Consider the following 23,484-nt stretch of genomic DNA (forward strand, 5'->3'; position numbering starts at 1 on the left):
TGGTGATGTCTGGGGCTGAGGAGGCGTTCATCCATGTTTCAGTTAGGAAGGCGACGTCGGGAGAAATGGTGTCTAGTAAGTTCCAGAGGTCGATGGCGTGTCTGTGGACTGAGCGGGTGTTGAGCAGGATGCATTTTAGGTGGTTGGAGTCCGATATCTGTTTTGTGTTCGTGGATGAGGAGTTTTTCTTGGTGCCATCGAACTTGCAGGAGTAGCATGTGAAGGGTCCATGGGTGTGTCCAGGAGCGGCTTGGGCGCAGTTGGAGAGTCGGCCGGGGTTAAGGGCTAGGAGGGTGGAGGCGTCGTATGTAATGCGGGGGGGATGGGTGGAGAAGGGGCCAGGGGGACTGGCGCTAGGCACGGTCCAGGCGCGGACGGGCGTAGACGGGCTTACCTTTGGCGCACCTTCGGCGCGACTGGGGCACGATCGCTGCGCGTGAACGCTGCGCGTAGATGCATCTGGCATAAGTTGAGAAGTGGAGGGAGGCGGACCGTGGGAGGGGGAGCTGGGAGGCGTGAGCGTAGGGGGAGGGACGGGCTGCAGGCACAACAAAATGGTGGACAAACAACAACAAGAAGGACAACAGTACGCTATGGCCGCAATCAGGCAGCAATTGACCTCAGGGGGCAGTGCGGGTAAAGCGAACTAGCGGTGTAACACAAGATAAAAAATCACAATAAGTGAAATCACCAGACAAAGCGATGCGGAGCACTACGCCACAGATCGGGTTCCAATTCTATGTTCTTAAAGCTATGGCAGAGGGGAGGAGCAGCGCTACGCACACAGGCACAATATTAATGAAATATGCAATGTAAGCTACAGACCGGGTGCTGACTCAATTACTATAAGAGTATGGCAGTGAGGAGAAGCAGCGCTACAGGTACTATAACGTCGTATACTCAAAGTAAAATTATACACAAAGTAATCAGAGCGGAGTGCTACGTTACAGAACGGATGCAGAAATAATTTAGTTAAATATGGGTGTGAGTTGGATGTAATTCATGCAGTACATAGTTGACGTCCTTACACTAGTTAAATGTTGATGTTAATTTGTTAGTTGTAAGTGGAACTATTGCCTGTTTTTTTAAGTAGCATTGCAAATTTGGTTTCTTGTTGAAGATATGGGGAAGTGGTCAACATTAAAATTAGGAATTGTCACTTAGAAAACCTTTGAAATTCACTGAAAAAAACATAGGTTTCAGGCAGGTTATAGTTAGGCATTATCATTTAGAAACCCTTTGAAATTCACTGAAAAAATCATAGGTTTCAAGCAGGTTATGGTTAGGAATTACCATTGAAAAAACTTTATGTTTCAGGGGTGTTATAGTAAGCTGGACATTTCACTCATACAAAACCATTGAAATTCCTCCGTTATAGTTAGTTGTACTAACTGTAACTCTCGCGCAAACAATCCACTGGTGATGATGTCACATGTTACATCATTCATGACATGGTCAGTGACATCACTGTTGACATCACTGATGACATCTCAAATGACATCACTGATGAGATAATTGATGACATCATCCAGTGAATGTGGTTTGGTTTGTTATTTAAATATGTATTATATATACACCAATCTGCATTGAAGAATCAGTGGATATATAAATACTGGATGGAGGATTTAGTAGCAGTGTGATTGATTGTTTACTTGAGTAATTTATAGTGTCTCACTAAATATATTGGATAGTGACTAAACTGTGTGAATATGTGTATTACTTGGTCATTTGTAGTGTAAAATGCTGCACCAGTTGGTTATTATCTACTTGAAACTCTCTATTAGTTATTGATTAGTTAACTGATTATTTGCAATGGAGAGTGAATGTGTGTGTGCTTCAGTGGGGGGTCTGTGACTGCCCAAACATATGTGAACACTTAATTCAGTACGTATATGAGGTTAAGACTACGTATTATAATACTTGTTTGGGTGAGTGAATATCTTTATGGGTGTGGTGATGAGCAAAAACATTTCTCAATGGTACATGTCCAACAAAGTAGAAAAAATAAGACAGTGTATGTGACAGTTCTTGTATATAGATAAGTATAGATAAAACTCATTGATTGCATGAGTCACTGTATAGATAATTGTATACTTGTAATAGGGATTTCATAACACACAGTATGAGTTACTATTTATATGAAGTGATATTTGTATAAGTTTGTAGCTGAGTAAATGTAAATAAGGTACATTGTTTTCAAAAGTGAATAGGGTGACTGCATAACTAATAAGGATGTGTGCTGGTGTGTAATGTTAATATAAGTGAATAAGTATATTTGATAGTGTTATATTGATCATTGACAACATGTATGAGTGAATCTATAGGTAAGTGATTAGATGTAAGTGTAGATCTAGGAATTACTGAGTGGGTTTGTAGATACTTGTATTGCTGTGTCAATGGATTCAAATATTCTACTCTGTATGTGATCAAGGGCATCCCCCCGAAACGCGTCAGTTCGCTGTGTTGCTGAGTTTGCCTTATTAAATCTTATTTGCCTTATATCGGATTCGTTTGGTCGTCTGTTCCGACCTGGGGCTGCAGTCTGGCTACTGTTGTGCATATATATATATATATATATATATATATATATATATATATATATATATATATATATATATATATATATATATATACATATATATACATATATATATTACCTACTGGCGGTCGCCAGTAGGTAGTTATAGTTAGGACCTAGTTTCCATAGGAAATCCTCAACATTCTATTTGGAATAACTTTGGCCCTGGTTGAAGAATCTTAGCAAATTTCTCAAAGAAGATGGCTCGGTCCGCTGCGCTCCTTCCCTAAAAGTTTGGGGGGGATTGGTCAAGTGGGGGCTGAGATAAAAGGGGGGTCCCAAAACGTGTTTTCTCCATGTTATTTTCCATAGGACCTTTAGACTCGGCTACAGGTCGAACGGGTGAATGGATTTATAAGAAATTTGGCAAAACTGTACAGTCCGGCTCGCAGATTACGCTTTTTTTGGAATGGTGTAAATCCGTTCAGTAGTTGCTGAGGAAATTAAAGTTAAAGTCAATTATATATCTATACGCGCGCACATGTGCGCGCACCCAAACGGCTGCACGCGCGAGCGGAATTTTGTTGCGTGACGTCTGTTAACGTTCGATTCGAAGGAAATCAGGAAGTGTTGACCGCCATTTTGTCATTGCGAGTAAATATATTGTTGATTTCAAAGCATTGGAATATGGAAAGGGGAGAAGGTAGAGATTGTTTTGCTGCGTAGGTTTTCTCAGGGTGTGCAGTAAGGCCCTTAAAGGCGAAAATATATATATATATATTTTTTTTAAAGTTGCGTGGTGCGCGCACTCGGTCGCGCACACCTTTTTACAAGAGTGTGAAAATGGAGATAAATCAGAAGTTTGAGTGCTTAGATATAAGGTGGCTCTGAAAAGAGCCATTGTGTTAATTGAGTGTTTTCTGCATTTATAAGTAAGTACCGATGCAGAGCCTGATGTTGCAGAGGAAGATTCTGTTTCCCTCATTCGTGAAATGAACACCGTCTCTCCTATAGACGTCTTGCATGTGGTATCGCAGTTGTTGTGGTAAATAGAACCCATGCTATTATCTCTGAGGAACGCAGAAACAGATTTATTTACATGTCTCCTTGCTTTCTCAAATTGTGCACAATGGTGATTGGACCAATTCCATTTCTGTCTTTGGCATATATTGGAATATACCAAGGCAGATCGAGGAAAAAGTGTCATCAATTGTCGAAAGGTGTCTTTTAGAAGCATTTCCAGACCTACCCCGGTGATTGTGCCTAGATCGTTTCCACCACAGTGCACAATTATAAGGTCTGGTTCTGGGAGATGCATAAAAGTTTTCACCACTGGAATCAATTGGTGACATTTCAATCCTCTTTTGGAAATCCATGTTATGTGTACATTTGGTAAGCTGAGGTTGCAAATTCGTCTGCTTACTGCATATTTTTCACTCCAGTGAATATAACTGTGTTCTATTAGCCAGACCTTCATTTTCAAGGGATTTGTAGTCGTCCTCCGATCGGTTCTGGAAGTGGAATGGTAGTTAGAAGTTGAAATTCTAAATAAAGAAAAAGGAAGAGGCTGGGTGTGGTTTAAAAAGTAAAAATGATTGGTTGATTGTAAGAAGTAGAGATTGAACAGTACGTTGCATGTTAATGTTTATGTTAAACGAAAAGTACTATTGGGTGTGAAAAAAAAAGACATGTAACAGAGCTGTGGATTGGCAGGTGTTTCTGGAGGGAAAACAGTGTTGTTACTTTGCTGTAGAACGTTGAGATATGAACTTTTGACCTGTGCCTTCAGCCAGGTGCAGAATGAGGTGTTACCATGGAAACAGCCAGAGATGGCAGTGGGTGATGGGTGACTTTTATGTGACATTGAAAATATTGTGAGGGAGAACCAACTGAAATGTAATTGCTTACGTTACGCGCTCTGCATTGCTTCCGGGAAGCTGCGCTTCGCGCCTCGCACACCGGAGCACTTCCGGGTGCGCTAACGCGGCGCGTCATATGACGAATTACGCAAGAACGCGATACGTCGTTGGGGCTCCACCGGAACTGATCGAATTGGTAGTCTACAGTGTTTCTGGATGTTTCAGACTGAAGCTGGCGTCAGCATGAGAGCACCCCGTGGCTACGTCGTGGCCATTCCGCGAGCAATCATGGCAGTCGCTCCCCACCGGAAGTCTGCAGGAGTCGGGGGCCTCGGTGACTCTTGTAGAATCTTCAAGGCTGACGGGACGCTTTTGGGAATGGGGCTCATGCCCTAGCAGTCAAGCGTCCGAGTTCCAGGGTTGCCCAGAGCCATCCTTGCAGGCCAGGCCCAAGTCTATGGAGCCGACCGCCATTTCCTGAGCTCCGTGGCAGCCGCCTGTCGCTGTATCGGAAGAGTGGGTGCAATTCAGCCGGATGGCGGGTGAGACGGTGTAAATGTGATGGTTGGACCAGGGCACCGCAGGACGTGTCTTCGGGTCAAACAGATTGTGGGACAAGGTCCAGAATGGAAGAGGCATCAAAAGGCAAGAAGTTCCGCCTGACCCCGGGAGCCGGCCGCCTATGCCGTGGGCGATCTCAGGCCATACCAGGGGAACAAGACTTGGGGAGGGGGCAGGAACCAAGCGCCCCCACCGAGTCCGCGTTTCTTGAACCCTGAAGTATGGCACTCAACATTCAGAACTTATGACATTTGTGCAAGGCAGGGACATCGAAGCCTCTCAGGGACCAAGTATATCCAGAGTCCTTCCTACAGATGGTGGTGGGGGTGGCGGCATTAGCAAGGCATCCCCCCACACAACTTGTCGGACCCTGAAGTATGGCTCTCAACATCCAGAACTTATGACATTTGTGCAAGGCAGGGACATCGAAGCCTCTCAGGGACCAAGGATATCCAGAGTCCTTCCTACAGAAGGTGGTGGGGGTGGCAGCATTAGCAAGGCATCCCCCCACACAACTTGTCGGACATGAACTCTGGATGTACTGGGTGTTCAATTTCAGAATTGAAACTACTAAGAAGCAATTAGAAGTGTTGTTTTCATGTTGCAGTAGGTTCCATGTAAATAGTTATTTAATAAAACGTTTTATCCTGTTACTTTGCTGGTGTGTTGTATATATTTATAATATTTGCATAGTGTTTGTCGTTATTTTGGGCGGGGTGGGTGGCGGAGCCGAGCTGTCTTGCAGCCATCATGGCGTCGAGCTCGGTTCCTCTCTCTAGTTTCATGTTTTTTCTAACGATTTATATGTTATAGTTTGCTAGCACGATACAGCGGATAGTCCGCATTTTATATATATGTCCTTTTTATTAGGGGGGTCCTCCGGTGGAGTCGGACGATCTACCTCTAATAAACGGTCCGGGTTGAACCAACTACCAACAAACGGGGCAGAGATAGGCATGACGGGTTACAAAGGGGACAAAAGTGTGCACTACCTATCCTTCACTATCTGCAAAAACTAAATAGAGTATTGCGACTTTATGCTTATTTGTGAACAGAGAATGACCCAAAGAGAACCAATTTTGAACAATCATAGGCTATTGGCAGTGGGCAGAGAGGCCATGACACAGAAAATGGCTGTTACTTACGTGCATGATGGGGCCTAAAAGGGACTAGATGGCGTGGCCACTGTTTCGCGACTTTCACTTTACTTTTAACAATGGCTGTGGTGAACATAAATGAACGCCGCTTATGTATACCTAATTTTAGTCATTTTCCACAAAAAAGCTTTTGATATTTGCTATTAAAATACCAAAGAAAAACACTGAAAAAACCATAGGTTATAGACCATATATAGTTAAATATCTGAAGTCCATCTCTGCACTGCATGGAGATACAGGTCGTCGATCAGAAGATGTGCTGGCCACCTCTAATGGTAATAGCGTGGCCAGGGCTCTTGTCGTTGCCTCTGCAAATTGCAGAGGGTGCACTTGTTTGACATGCCGCACCATGGTATGTATGGAAAAGAAATATTTTTTTGCTGGATTTCTTCTTGAGAGAACCAAGTCACATATCGTGCAGGTTACTTTTGGTGCATTCACTTTCTTTTGATCTTCAGGATAAGTGAAAAATTGCCAGATGAAAGATTTATTTTTTCTTATTAAAGGTAGTCGATCATTTTGGTCAGATTCGGAAGATGAATGAGATACGGTAGCCATTTCACCAAAGTCTTCCGAAAGATGTAGGACGTTGTTGTCTCTTGAGAGTAGAAAAGATAGTGAGGGAAGTGGGTGGAGTGCTGCGTGTAAATTTCGGAATTGAAACTATTAAGAACCAATTGAAAGTGTTGTTTTCATGTTGCAGTAGGCTGCCATGTAAATAGTTATTTAATAAAACGTTTTACCCTGTTACTTTGCTGGTGTGTTGTGTATCTTTATAATATTTGTCGTTATTTTGGGTGGGGTGGGCGGCAGAGCCGAGCTGTCTTGCAGCCATCATGGCGTCGAGCTCGGTTTCTCTCACTAGTTTCATATTTCTCATGAGGGGTTGTTCCTAATTTTTCTATTTTAGCGAGGTCAAAAAAAGATCTCATCAGTGGCCTACTGATTTTGCTTGATTCCTTTTGTTTTTTCTAACGATTTATATGTTATAGTTTGCTAGCACGATACAGCGGCTAGTCCGCATTTTATATATATGTCCTTTTTATTAGGGGTGTCTTCCGGTGGAGTCGGACGATCTACCTCTAATAAACGGTCCGGGTTGAACCAACTACCATCATGATTTTGTATATCTTCTGAGCTGGATTTAAGCGCACAATTGTTAAAGTATGAAACGTTTTATATTTCTAAAAAAAATACCAAGGTGTGTACATCCGGTAACGCACGAAAGTTTAAAAAGACATTCGGCTCCATTTACTGAAAAGTTTCATAAGAATAAAAAAGAAGTCTAGGTACAGTCTCTTTGACGTACTATAAGTTCTTTGAGGGGTGTATGAAGAAATTCAATAAGTTCAAATCGCAAGGTTTTTAGGAAATATATAGGCCTGTGCGCGCACTCGGTCGCGCACGAAAGCCTGGAAATGCGATATCCATTTTATTGACAACTGTTGCCGAGAGTGCGCACACCGGGTCGCGCACGAAAGTTTAGTAAGGCTATTTTTATTTACAGACAAATTTTAATGTGTTTAAAAAAAGGCAAGGTACAGACTTTCGAATTCTGTATTGCTTTACAAGGAGTCTCTATGCAACTTGAACAGTGAAGAAAACGGCTTGTTTTCGAAAAAAATATTGCCAGAACTTTATTGCCAAAAGTATAGGTTGCATACACAACATTTTTCTGAATTAGCATTTTAAAAACCAATGAAATTCACAGAAAAAACCATAGGTTTTACACAAGTTATAGTTAGGAAGTAGCATTTAAAAAACCTATGAAATTCACTGAAAAAACCATAGGTTTGACACATGTTATAGTTAGCTGGAAATTTTACTGACATACAACCAATGAAATTCCACGTTATAGTTAGTTGGACTCACTATAACTTGCGCGTGCAATGCACTGCTGATGACGTCACATATTACATCATTCATGACATGGTCAGTGACATCACTGATGACACCATCCTTGTGACATAGTGACAGACCTCCTTTCACTGTAATGTAACTCTTGAAACACATATTCAAAAATAGAAACTGAAATTTAAAAAAAATGCAGATACCCATATCAGTTACAACAAGTAATTCAGTAATTCCACCATCTATATACACATCCACTCATACATATACTCACTCATCATATGAAATGATACACCTATACATCCTGTTACACACCGACAATCATCGAAAAGTTACTCACAGACATACTCACACGTGCAAATAAACTATTGAACATCCATTTATTTGAATATAGAGTTATACACACACTTCCACCTTACTTCTATTGAAAATTACACATATTTATTCTCTTAAACAATCACTTATAGAAACACATACTTATTTAAACAGGAACTCTTTCAATCTCTTACTCTCACATATACTCACTTATATACATCAATATTCACATATACTAGATTAAAACATATGTCGTTACTGATAAAGACACTAGTGAGACAGTCATTCACTCACTAACAAACACATATACACACTCATCCACCCATACAGTCCTGCACATATGCTGTCTTCAAAACACATACAAACAGAGAGTCAGTCACTCATGCATCTATGTGCTAAGTAATACCCCCACCAAACCATATAGACACTCATACTGATACTAAGAGAAACATCTAATAACCCATATACATACGCATGTAGCTACTTACCAACACATGTAGCCACTTATACACAAAGTGAAACACTAATATATATATTTAAATATTTAAACATTACTCACTAATATTTATTTTTCAGAAAGACACATATTCACTGGATGGTGTCATCAGTGATGTCATGAGTGATGTCACTGACCATGTCAGGAATGATGTAATATGTGACGTCATCAGCAGTGCATTGCACGCACAAGTTATAGTGAGTCCAACTAACTATAACGTGGAATTTCATTGGTTTTATGTCAGTAAAATTTCCAGCTAACTATAACATGTGTCAAACCTATGTTTTTTTCAGTGAATTTCATAGGTTTTTTAAATGCTACTTCCTAACTATAACGTGTGTAAAACCTATTTTTTTTCTGTGAATGTATATATATATATATATATATATATATATATATATATATATATATATATATATATATATATATATATATATATATATATATATATATATATATATATATATATATATATATATATATATATATATATATATATATATATATTACCTACTGGCAGTAGCCAGTAGGTAGTTATAGTTAGGACCTAGTTTCTATTTTTTTTTTTTTTTATTGAGATGGTTCCGGGTATCAAAAGTACATAAAACAACAGAATAAGATCATAGATTGAAATTGATACATACATCTTACATTTGCAACAATAAAAGACCAGGTTAAAAAAGACACAGAGGTCACACAATACTGAATATAAATAGTTAGATTAATTAAAACCAATAGATCTTACTTATCTAACTTCTCTCCATTTTTAAAGGGGAGCCCAGATCTTTTTGCCAAATTCCCTCGACCTCTTTCCTTTAAACTCATACAGACATTCCTCTATATTATGAGTTCCCAGGAGCCTCGTTATCCACATCTGAAACGTGGGGGCCACAGAGTCTTTCCATCCAGCCGATATTAAAATCCGAAAAACGGCCATGGACAGAAAAATAAAGGCTTCAACATCTCGTTCTATCTTTAAGTTACCATCCCTGCCGATCAAAACAGTCGTTGGGGATAGAGTAATCTGTTGCTCTAGCAGCCCCGCTAAAAACCGTTCAATTTCTTTGAGAACTGGTGTAAGACTCTGGCAGTGGTAAAACATGTGGAATAGATCTGCAGGACCTTGATCACACCTAGGACACCTGTCATGTTCTCTCTTACCCCACATGAACAACTTGGCAGGCGTAAAGTACAAATTAAAAATAGTCTTATAGTGCTGGGCCTTCAGATTTGACGCTCTCAGTATTTTCTTATTCAACACCAACGCATAATCGATGTCTACATCTGGATCTCCAATTCTTTGAGCCCAAGACGATTCAGTTTTTTCAATGTCATCTCCCAGACCCTGCTGAAGATAGCTATACCCGATTTTAATCTTCTTGCCACCTTTCCTTACATAATCCACAATTGGGTTAATCTCCTGAATTGCAGTCCTGGGTCTGATTGACTTGACTGTTTGTTCCAATTGTCTTTATAATAGCCATTGACTGGCTGGTATACCATAATTTTGCTGTAGAATATCAAACCCCATTAACCCATCATCAATCATAACGTCCCCCAAACATCTAACACCCAGCCCCTTCCATAACCTACTATTGCTATTCTGGCCTAGATGAACGAATGGATTTGACCTCCAGAGATCTAGTGTGCTATTGATTTTTGGTATCTTCAAAAATCTCATTATTGACTTCCAGGTCCCCCAGGCACTAAGCATCACTTTGCTTCTAATCCTTTTATAATATCTATAGCTGATTTCTCATGTAAAGAGCCCCAGTGCTCTTTCACCTACTAACAGCTCATATATGGTGGGGGTTCTGTACATTCCACCCAACAAACCTATTTCTTCATATTTAAATAGGACATTCATCTGCATCATTAAACAAATCCAAAGATACAGCCTCAAATTTGGTGCAGAAAGTCCCCCTCCCTCCAAAGGTGCAGATAATCGGGCCAGTGACCTACGTATTTTACCATATTGCCACACAAATTGGGAGAAAACAGCTTCCATTTTCTTCAACAAGCCCTCATCAACTAATAAAGGGATAGCGCAGAATAAATACAGTAATTTAGGGAACATTGACATTTTCAGTACATTCACCCTACTGATCAAGGATAAATGTAATACATCTATTCTTTTTAGTTCTTTTTCAATTGGCTCAATCAAGGGTACATAGTTCTCCTGTGTAATTTTATCAACATTCGCATTGATCCTCACCCCAAGATATACTGCAGACTCCACATATCTCTGATCGGCTTTATAAATATTGTTTGTACTGATTATTAATGTTTTTTCTTCATTCAACTTATACCCGGAACAAGTCCCATATGCTTTAGCCAGTTGACTCAATTCCACCATTGCTGTCTGCAGATTAGTGGTAACAATTGCCAGGTCATCTGCATATGCCAATAATTTGGTAGTATGACCATTTACTATTACTGGGGAAATTTTATCTGAGGCTAAGATTTCCCTAATCAGGGGATCTATATAAAGCGAGAAGAGTTTTGGGGAACAAGGGCATCCCTGATGAGTACCTCTCCTAATTACTACCTCCTCCGAACGCATACCCATAGCTGTAATCCTAGCAACTGGATCTGAGTACATTGCCTTGATTGCTTTCAGACGCTTTTCTCCAAAGCCTCTTCTGACGAGGACATCCCGTAGAAATTCCCATACCACGCGATCGAAGGCTTTCTCCACATCGAGGAGGATCATGGCCATTTCTCCCCCCGTGACGGCCATGGCATCAAATAGCGAGATCGCACTCGAGGTGTGATTGGTGGTACCTCTACCTGGAACGAATCCATGCTGCCACGGGGAGACGAGCTGGCCAATAATCCCCCCCAATCTCTTTGCCCACACCTTAGAATATAATTTGGTGTCAGCGATATAGGCCGATAGGAAACTGGGTTCTTCTCTGGTTTCCCCTTTTTATGAAATACCACTATGTTGGTCTCTTTCCAGGAGTCAGGAATCTCCCTGGAGCAGATTATGCCATTAAATAAGTCAAGCAATAATGGAGCAATTTCCTCCTCTAAGCTCTTATAAACTTCCAGCGGGATCCCATCTGGGCCCGCCGCTTTCCCAGTTGCTAAATCCTGTATTGCATTCCTTATCTCATCAATGGTTATATCCTTTTCCAGCTCCTCCCTACTTTTATCATCTAGAACCGGGCATGCAGGCCCGAGCCCCTGACATGAAGCTGACCCCCCACCTCCTGGTCATATAATTTTTGATAAAATTTCTGGAACACTCCTACTATCTCTTTCGGGTCTGAGTACTCTATCCCATTATCCTCAATTCTGGGGATATTATTTTTATTGTTTTCTTGCTTAATCCGCAGTGCTAACGCTCTTCCAGCTTGTTCCCCTGTCTCGTAGCGCCTTGCTCTTGACGCCTGATACTCTCGGGTTTCCTTTTGTGTAACCACCCTCTGGATATCTCCCTTAATCACAGCCATAGTTCTCGCCGTTTCACTACCATCCTGACCTAGCCCTATTTCCTCAATATGCCGTTTCTCTGACATCGCCAACTCCGACATGAGCTTCTCTACTATATTTCTATCCTCCTTCCTTAACCTGGCAGAACAGCTTATCGTTTCCCCCCTTAAGGAGGCCTTGAAGGCTTCCCACACCCCATTACAGGATGAGCTATATCTGTTGGCGTCGAAGAACTCTTTCGCCCATTGTTTGAGGTGTTTCACAAACCTATCATCATTTAACGGTTTCCTTTCAAATGTCCACCTTGTTGCTTTCCTTGAGATATTGTCCACTTGGTATAGTAATATCAGAGGATTATGGTCAGAAACTGTCCTGGGAAGCTTAGCGATTTTAACATTACATAGCTCCCCTACTGAGACAAAAAAGTAATCCAGCTTAGAGTATTTCTGGCAAGGGTGCGAGAAATAGGTAAAACCTGGATCAGCGGGCTCTTTTTCCCCCCAGACATCCGCTAACCCATGCGACTGCAGTAAGGAGCCTAATGCACGAAATACCTTGGGTTTACGTCCCGTATATTTAACTCCCTGCCTCCAATCACCCGAGATATTCATATCTCCACAGAAAACCATGGGGGTCCCCCAATCTGCCAACTCCTCTTCCAAAACATCAAATACTGCTGGATCATCCTCGTTCGAGCCATAAACCACACATAATGTAATACCTAGATTCAGTTCTGCTGGAACCCATCTGCCAGTCCCATCAGACTTAGTGCGTCTCACACCCCCCACATTTCATTTTCCCACGATGGCAACCCCCCTTGTCATTGAGGATTGCGATGAACACCCTAACAGAGCATAACCATTCATATTCAATAAATTCCTTTTTGCCCAAGGCAGATGGGTCTCCTGTATACACAATATATCTATACTATTAAACTTAGCGAAATGGCTCAATCTCTGCCGTTTCTTCCAGTCATTTAGCCCCCCTGCATTAATAGTACAGATCTTAATGTGTGACGTCATTGGTATTACTGCTGCATCCAATCTGACTGTTCTTATCCATTATTCTGCTAAATACCGACTCCTTGCCCATTACCATCTCGATTCTTTTTCCTTTTCTCCCCCCCTCTCCTCCCACCCTTCCCCCCCTCCCCTTCACCCGCTCTGACCCCTCCAACCCCCTCCCCCCACCCCCTCTTTTCAGAGGCGCTCAGACCTGCTGGTCTGTGCACGTGATGGCTCGCAGTTGAGACCGAGGAGATTTCTGATGACTTATAAGGAAAAAAACAAAACCTTACCCTTTTTAAGTTAGAGCCCCCAACTGTTGCGCCCATGTCCCCACCACCCTACACACCACACCCACACACCATTCCTGATAACCATTCCCCCCCCCTTTTTTTTCCCTTTGTTTTTTGTCCATCAAAAAGTCATCTATAATCCTCTTTAACTTATTTCCCTTTTAAACCAGTTTCCTTATTCTAGCCTATCAACACGTTGGATTTAGGCTCATCTTTAACCATTAGATCCCTGGTCACCTCTGCTCTTCAGTGTGTTGCTAAACCCTTTGTGCGTCCAAATACTCCTTAGCTTTCACCTCGGAAGAGAAGTACAAGGTTCTACCACCGTTGATTATTTTTAGCTGCGCTGGGTTAATCAGATCTGCCTGCATACCCTTGTCCTGAAATGGTTTTATCATCTGCCTTAGTCTCCAGCGTCTCTCCACGGTGACATGGCAGAAATCCGGGCGAACAAAAAAAGTGAAACCATCCACGTCCTTTTTCAAGTCCGGTCTTGCCCTTTCTGATATTGCCTGCCTCAGATTATAGTTACCCAGAAAGATAAGAATTGCTCTGGGCTTATCCCCCTCTTTGGCGTTTTTGTGCATTTTGAAAGGGGTGCAATGGGCTCTTTGGATCTCCCTTGCCCAGTCCCATCCCTTCAGCTCTGTGAAGGCATGTTCGAACAGTTTGGTCACGAAAGCTCTCATGTCCGACCCCTCTGATCCCTCCGGGATCCCCAGTACGCGTAGATTATTCTGTCGTGACCTATTCTCCAACGCCTCCAGCTTCCATTGTACATCTGTCATTTGTTCGCCCTGGAGATCTACCCTGCTTGAGGTGCCCGCTGTCTCTGCTTCAGTCGATACCACTCTCTCCTCCAAATTTGTAACCCGATCTCCCAGATTCACACACACTTTAGTCAGTTTCCTTACTACCCCTTGCATTTTTCTCACCGCCGCCTGTGATTTGCGACTTTCTTGGCGAGCCTCTTCCCTGTGCGCGATTATCTCCTGGTGGATCACCTCCAGAAGTGACATCTGTGCCGCTTCCCCTCCCGGGCTCTCGAGTAGGGGGTTAGCTGTCGGATGATCCCATCTGCGTCCCTGTGCTTTTGCTCCTGTATTGGACTTCACCGCCGTTGTTGGGGGGTTGAAATCCTCCTGGTCCAGGTCGCTATCCGTGACCGAGCCACTGGCTTCTTGCTCCAGGCTGTCGTCTTCCTCAGACCATTCCCCCCCTCCGAAACTGAGAAAAAAGCCTCGCTAGGAGCTTCCTTCTTATCGCCCGCCTCCTCCTCCAACACTGGGGGGTCTGCGTCTATGTCCAGGATCACGGGGATATTGTTATCAGCTTCCCCCATAAGGCCAACATTCTCTTGTAAGTTTGTTAAGACACTTAACTGAACTGGGGTGTCCACTATATCTTCCGTGGCCCCTCCACCGTCTTTCGGGCAACTGACCCCCTCAGACACCTCAGCTGTGGCCTCATTATTGGGATCTTTTTCTTTAATAACTTTTAGGAAAATATCTGAAATAGGGGTAGTACCTTGTTTGCCCTTGGTTGCTGCTTGTTGCTGCACTGTCTTCCTCGCGGGGCCTTCGTGTTCCTTCTCCGCAGCTATCTCTGCCAACTCCGCTGCAGCCTTCCTTCTTGAAGCCGCCTTAGCGCTTGCACTCGCTTTGGGGGCCATAATCTACCTTCTCCGTTCTTTGTCACCAAATTGCTCACTGGAATCCAGTTGACCGCTGCCCCTTTTCTTTTCTACCTCCGCAAGCTCCAGGATGTTCCACGTCTTTTGCCGCTGGTTCGCCTGCTGATGCAGCTGATGCCTCCTGAGCCGCGAACTCCGCAAACTCTGTGAACTCCGCTCTGCTAGCAGGCCTGCTCCGGGTACGTCTCCTGACGTGAGTGACCTCAGTGCCTGCGTCAGTTCCAGAAGGAGCCGCTTGAGCGGCCGGCGGCAGGTAAGAAACATACGGCAGTCGCTTGGTTTGTTTAGTTACTCTGCCGTGTTTACAAAAGTCAATTTTCCGACACCTTTCGCAATCCTTGTTGGTGTGGGTTAGTGGGTGTATAGCCGGCAGCGCCCTGATTCCTGATCTTCGAACCGCATTTCCTCGGCTTCACTGCTTCCCGGCCGTCCTACACGGCCGCCATCTTGCCTCCTCTGGCAGATTCAAAACTGCACTAATCTCCCAAACTTCCAGCTCCGCAGAGGGACTTGTTAGGACCTAGTTTCTATAGGAAATCCATAACATTCTATTTGGAATACCTTTGGTGCCGGTTGACGAATCTTTGCAAAATTCTCTGAGAAAATGGCCTGCTCCGCTCCGCTCCTTCCCTGAAAGTTTGGGGGTGATTCGGGAAGCGGGGGCCGAGAAAAAAGGGAGGTCCCAAAATGTGTTTTTCCCATGCAATTTTCCATAGGGACCTTTAGCCAGGGCTACAGCTCGAACGGCTGAACGGAATAACACCAGATTTTGCAGAGAGGTAGAGTTCGGTTCGCAGATTGTGCTTTTTGTTAAATGGTGTAAATCCATTCAGTAGTTTCTGAGAAAATTGCAAGTAAAATCATAGCGATATCTAGAGACAGAGTTCTACACGCAGACTGAGGTCCGTTCAATTACGAGCACGAGCTGCATGCTGATTGGCTGTCAAGTGTCTGTCAACACTCGAAACCAGGAAGTGTTGGTGGTCATCTTGTGCCTCGGTAGATCCGACTCACAAGAAAACAGTGAAACAAAGTTGAGAAAAAAGGGAAGGGGGCAGGCCAGAAACATTCTGACCCTCTAGGCTTGCTCAGTGGGTTGTACATGGATGTTTAGGCTCTATTTTTTATTTTTTTTTTTAAAAGAAAAATCCCGGCATACGCGTATGGAAATCCGTACAATTATGAGCACGAGCTGGATGCTGATTGGCTGTCAACACTCCTAACCAGGAAGTGTTGACAGCCATCTTGTTTGTTGCGAGCTCGAGTCACAAGAAAACAGTAAAACAAAGTTGAGAAATTAGGAAAGGGGGCAGGGCAGAAACATTCTGACCCTATAGGCTTGCTCAGGAGAGGGGGGTACATGGATCTTTAGGCTCAATTTTTTTTTTAAATAAAAAATTGCGGGGTACTCGTGCAGTACTCGTACGCGGTGGAAAAGGTGAAAAGAAACTAGAAGTCCGTTTTATACATTAGGTCCCGGGTGGAAAATTACGGGGGCATTTTCTTTCCATAATGGGGGGCTTGTAAGGTGCCCCGAGCACTGGGGAACACCACTCATCTGGTTTTGTTTTGAAGTATGCGGGGGGGGGGTTACAGTTCTACTCCCCGCAGTCTCGTGGAGTGGCAGCCCTCGGGGCTTTTTAAAAAAAAATATGTTTTGAGCTCTCCCTCTCTCCCCATACATGCGGCGGGGAACGCCACCTTTTTGGGGCAGTAATATGTAAAATGACCTTCCAGCTCCGGGTACCTGCACTGTCTGTTTTTTTTATTAATGTTGGGAGGGCGTCGCGTGGCCCCCTTAGTGGAACCATTGATGGTCCTGGAGAGCACCATTTCTCAGGGCCGGCTCTTGCAGTGTGTCAGGGTGCGTATTCCCGGGACACTGCTGTTGGTATGGTATGGCAATACCGTCGCCGCTCCCACTTTACCACAGCAAACCGTTTTTCTATTTGAAAGAGAGTGCAAGTTAATCTGCTCTCTCTTTCAAGTAGGAAAGGAGATTGGTAGGAAGTGGGGAGCTGTCTGGGATCGTGGTGGCATTGGGGCTAAAAGAAAAAAAAGAGGGCTATATTATCAAGCAAGGGCGATACATTAACGCCGCTTTTATCAGCAGGAAACCGCCGCTAAAGCGGCAATAATGGGCTTGATAATATGGCCTTGTGAATTCGGATAGAAGCCCAGGTTAACACCATAACCTGGGCTTCTATGGGAATTCACAAGGACATATTATCAAGCCCATTATCGTCGCTTTATCAGCAGTTTCCTGCAGATAAAAGCGGCGATAATGTATGGCCTTTGCTTGATAATATGGCTCATGGTTCTTTATCAGAACTAGAGGGCATATTATCAAGGACCGGTGATAAAATTATCGCCATTTTATCGGCATGAATCTGCAGAAAAAACAGCGATAATGGGCTTGATAATACGTCCTTGTCAATTCCCATAGAAGCTTGTGTTCTGGTGTTAACATAGGCTTCTATGGGATATAACAAGGCCGTATTATCAAGCTCATTATCGCCATTTTATCGGCAGTTTCTTGCCGATAAAATGGCAATAATTTTAACACCGGTCCTAGATATTATGCACCTAAATTTACTGGTCAAAAAAAGAGGTATATTTCTGTAATAGTATGTAAAAGTTTCCGTTTGTTATTTTGTGCAGCAGTTGGACTCTCTACGCATGCGCAGCCTCGTTTCGAAGGCCACGTTTTTTCTTTTTCTTCAAGTTCAACAAGCAAACCTTTCTTTATTTCAGGTATTAAATTTGCCGCTTTCTTTTCCCGGGTCGTGTGTCTCATCCGCTGCTGTACTTTTGTAATATATTAATAATCTTACTTTATCTATATTTATTTGAAAAATAGTGCCGAGGCACCAAACGTTGATTACGTACTCCGTCCACCGCCATTTTAGTAGTTTTTCACCATTATTTTGATTATATCTGTTACTTTCATTTTACCGTCCTCCTATTTTCTCTGTGATCGATGAGATTTCCTGCCACAGACACCACGGTGTTTGTCCTTGGCCTCCGATGTTATACTCGGTCCACCGCCATTTTAGTCGTTTCCCTCCGTTCTTTTTATTATATCTGTTACTTTCATTTAACCGTCCTCCTATTTTTTCTGTGATCGATGAGATTTCCTGCCACAGACACCACAGTGTTTTTCCTTGGCCTCTGATGTTATCAGACTTGGTCACACGTATACGTAAAAACTAATTTGAAGGACGTAAGCCACTGACATTACAACGTGTGTCCGTCAACACAAAGACATTATTAACATTATGTGTTTATCATGCGTGGTAAATGCATCGTAGTTTTAAAAGCATGCGTGGTAAAGGCATGCGTGGTAAAGCTATATGCGTGCTAATGGCTTCGTGGTGATGATCATGCGTGCTTATGACCGCATTGTAATGGCTGTTTCCCCCCAGGACACTGCAGCAACCGGGTCTGGGCGTTGTGGACTCCAGGGCAGTAGGCAGAGGGCCACGCAGCTCCTCATACAATATAGAAATCTTTGTGGGGTGATTGTTTCCGTGGTTTGAGGGGTGTAATTGAGGTCCACACATTTAATTTTGTAGTGGGGTAAGTTTTGCTCGGGAAGATGTGGCATGAGGTTTGTAAATGTGGTACACATTGTTTCGTATTATTTTGATTTCTTTTGTAAGTTGTAGTCTATCCAGAGGAAATATAACTCAGTAGTTTTCAATCCTAGTCTTGAACATCTTACTATAGTATTTCAACATTATTTTTATTGTGGACCGTCATACCCCCCCACAAAATAAAAGAAGTATGTAGTTCTTTTCATTAACTTTTATTAAAACAATAACTGTAAACGAAACTTAATTATAACTATTAGAAGCAACTAGAAAAATAACTTTTAAAAAAACATTATAAACAAATTGTGAAATGGACCCCAAAAGATGTCCAATTGGTAATCTGCAAAACAAAAAAAAATAGAGTTTAGAATTATGTAGATGTGAGTAAATGAGCTGAAGCATTACAAGCCAAGGTAACTCTACGGTTTTACATGTGCAGTGTGCCTGGTATAATTCACTTCTGTTATAATGCCGCCTTTAAGTGGTGTCTATATGGAAGTGCCTACTGCGTTACTGACGCAAAAGTGGCACAACGGGATTGTAAAGAGGCAGACTTATTTCTAATGCATTGCAATGAAGGCTTTGTAGATCTAGGCCTCTGTGCTTACCGTTGTATAAATATTGCGGCCACATGCTTCGGCCAGTTGAATTCACAACTTGAGTTAGGCTGTTCTTCTACATGTGCAAGTAGACAGCAGTGTCTATAAGTTTAAGAGAGAAAGAGAAATTATGTCACAGAGAGTGAGAGAGAGAAAGAGAGAGAAAAGTATATTAAAACTGTCTCGCAGAGTCTGGAGTTGAGATTTTTTGTTGAAAAGTGAGAGGTAGATTTACAAGCTCCTTGCATCACTTTACCCATGTTAAAAGTGACTCAAAAGTGGCGTAATAAGCTTGTAGATCTGTTCGTCAGACTTTTGTAACCTATCTGTTGTCACTGCTCAGAGGTAATTATAGGTTTTACAGAGAGACGCTGCTGCACACTATGCATTCTCTCCTTTCACAAATAAAGGTAACACTACGGTTTTACGAATGCAGTGTGCCTGGTACATTTCAGTTGTTATAGTGCCGCATTCAAATGGTATCTATATGGAAGTGCCTACTGCGTTACTGACGCAAAAGTGGCACAACGGGACTGTAAATATGCAGACTTATTTCTAATGCATTGCCATGAAGGCATTGTATATGTAGGCTGCTGTGCTTACCTTGTATAAACAGTGCGGCCATCGGACTTCATAACTTGACTTGAACTCTACTTCTATACGTCAAAGTATATTCAATACGTTGCAATAAATTCCATTGCTGCTGCTCGATAGGCCGTGATTGCTTCTGAAGGATGTTTGGCGAAGGAACAAAAGGAACTTTTGATTAATCATCGTAAACTGAGTTGCGAAACTACTGTCAAGAGTGAATTTTAATGTCGGTTCTAAACGCCTTCAATGCTCATGACGAGCTCAGCTCGTCATGCAGTACACTGCTCGTGTGCTCATGACGAGCTGAGCTCGTCATGAACAATGGGATTCAAGAAAGTGCAGCATCCGGGATGAATTGCTGCAGCATTCAAGGTGTTAATATTCCGTACTTAGACTGTTGCAGCCCATTGAGTTGCAGAGTTTGGAGTTGAGAGTTTTTCTTGAAAAGTCAGACGCAGATTTACAAGCTCCTTGCGTCACTTTCCCCATGTTAAAAGTGACAGAAAAGTGGCGTAAAAAGCTTGTAGATCTGTTTGTCAGACTGTTGTAACCTATCTGTTGTCACTTGGTAATTATACATTTCTTCACTGTGAAGCTGCTGCAGACTACCTAGTCTTTCCTTTCACAAATAATTTGTTGTTGTTTTGGACAGAAAGGGCCATATTATCAAGCAAGGGTGATACATTATCGCCTCTTTTATCGGGAGGAAACTGTCGATAAAGCGGCGATAATGGGCTTGGTGATATGCCCTTGTGAATTCCCATAGCAGCCCAGGTTAACACAAAAGAACCTGGGCTGCTATGGGAATGCTATGGGAATTCGCAAGGGCATAATATCAAGCCCATTATCGCCGCTTTATCAGCAGTTTCCTGACAATAAAAGCGGCGATAATGTATCGCCATTGCTTGATAATATGTCCCTCAATTCTTTGTCACCTAGTGCCATCGGGATGATTGAAAGATGGTGCTGTACGTGTGGAAGAAGTTTTCACTGTAATCAAGATAGTTAACTACTTGAATTCATATAAGGTTGTATACAGCAGAGTGGAGATAGTATGAGAGAGTAAGAAAGGGAAAGAGAAAAAGGACTTTAAAATGTGGGAGACACACACACACGACAGGGGGTTATACGTGAAGCCAGAGGCGCAACCATAGTCAAAATTTTCGGGGGGTGGGCTTAAGTTTAAACAAAAAGAAGAGTGGAGCTGCAGGGGCTGTAAGTGGGGGGATCATCCAAGCCTCATTAACAAGCGAAATGTCTTTTAAAGACCTTTGACGTACTCGGGTGCGACTGTGTGTGGGCACAGGAAGGTATGTCATCCTAGCTGAAGCCTCGTTAGCTCAATGTGTGTTTTGCGCGCCTGCTGCATACTATAGATTGTCTCCTTTTACAGATAAGTTGTTGTTTCAGAAACAAGCTTCTTTGCTCACCTTGTACTATTGCCGTCGTCATTGTTACATGATCCATCGTGAAGTTGTACATCTAAAAGGAACTAAAGAAAGATGTTATGATTGATAATTGTTGCTATATTAATTTGGAGTTAGATAATATCGCGGTTTTATAGACGTTCATTGTCATATTTGTACATACCAGGGGGCATATTATCAAGGACCGGTGATAAAATTATTGCCGTTTTATCGGCACAAAACTGCTGATAAAATGCCGATAATGGGCTTGATAATTCGCCCTTGTTAATTCCCATAGAAGCCCATGTTCTGGTGTTAACATGGGATTCTATGATATCTCTATGGCTAAGGACATACTCGTGCTCCCATCATCATCATCGCAGGTTCTTGACCCGCTCAGTGCTTCGGGCACTACTAACTCAGTGACCAAAGAGGCCACACATGTAGTAGTGGGCCCCTTGTTCGGTGCTTTGAGAACAACTCTAAAATGGCGTACAACACGTGCGCTCCGTCTTTTTCATAGATAGGGTCACATGTGTAGTGACAAATGCGCTGGATAGGTGTGGTGTAGGTGTATACCAGCCATGAGGGAGTGTGTGTGTCGATCTGACAACTAGACCTGCAAATAAGAAATCACTACAATGGAAGTTTGGGACTTGTACTTTTGTTGTGTTTTCCTAGTAGCTTAAGAGTGGCCTTCTTTTTTCTATGTGACGTTATAGAGTCAGCATGTATGTAGCCTATTTTGTGGCGCATTTTATTGTACAATGCGTTTCAAAAACTAGTTGGGTAGGGTGCTTTTAAATTGAACTGTGTACTCTGCTTACGAGTTTGTTGAGTGTAGAAGTATATATATTTTTTCTATTTTGTATTCTATCATAATTGTGCTGACTTTTCTGCTTTAGCGTGCAGTACTATATTATTTTATAAATAAGAAACAGTTGAAATCATGTTTGAAATTAGAATGTAAGCATGTAAGCTGCTCTCTGTGAGGAATAGCAATGCCGGCTCCCGCAGGAAGTGGGGAGCCTGGCTGGATTGTGGAGACCTCGGGGCTGTTTCCACGGTCCGCAATGTTAGATTTGAGCCCCGGGAGATGGGTCCTCGGAAATTATAGAAAATTAGTGATAAAGGCTATTTTTTTATATTGTAGATTTATTGTACGCTTACCAAGCACATATGGACGACGTGCAGCTGGAATATTGGAAGTCGTCCAGTAAGCGTACGTAAGCAAGAAAAATTAAAATAATTTTTGCTATTTATGAAGTGTATTTCTTTATGTGTTGTGTGGCTCTAAAAAGAGCCCTTGTGTTTATTGGGAGATTTTAGTACCCACAAGTAAGTAACGATGCAGAGTCTTAAGTTTATGAGGAAGACTCTGTTCCCCTCATCTGTAAAATTTACACCATCTCTCCTATAGATGCCATGCATATTGAAACGCAGATTGTTGTGGTAGATGGACCCCATTCAATAGTCTCGGAGAAAGGCAGAAACAGATTTATTCACATGTTTCCTAGCTTTTTCACTCTGTTGACAATAGTGGTTGGACCAGTTCCATTTCTGCTTTTGGCATATATTAGAATAGACAAAGGCAGTTTGGGGGAAAAGTGCCATCAATTCTCTAAAGGTGTCCTTCATAAGCATTTCCAGACCTACCCCAGTCAAAGTGCCTAGGTCATCATTGCCACCACAGTGCACAATTATGAGGTCAGGATGTTGGAGATGTAAAAAGGATTTCACCAATGGCATCAATTGATGCCACTTTAATCCTCTCTGTCCAATCCATTTAATGTCTACATTTGGTAAACGGAGGTCTTTGTGAATTATTTTCTGTTGTACGTACCTTTGACTCCAGAAAATATAGCTGTGTCCCACAATCCACATTTTAATATTTTGAAGAGAGGTCTCGATGCACTCTGATGGTCTCTGTAAATGAAATGGCAGTTTAAAAAGTAACATTTTTCTAAAATGGTGGAAAACATGTAGTTTTGAAAAAAGAAAATAATTGATTGGTTGTTTGACAACATTTTACAGAAAACTAGGGCGCATGTTTCTGTTTTTTAAAAGCCTTATTTTAATTGGTTAAGAAAAACTGATAGAACAGAACGTT

The sequence above is a fragment of the Lissotriton vulgaris genome, chromosome 6 (genome assembly GCF_964263255.1).
Source record: "Lissotriton vulgaris chromosome 6, aLisVul1.2, whole genome shotgun sequence".
Classification (NCBI taxonomy): domain Eukaryota; kingdom Metazoa; phylum Chordata; class Amphibia; order Caudata; family Salamandridae; genus Lissotriton; species Lissotriton vulgaris.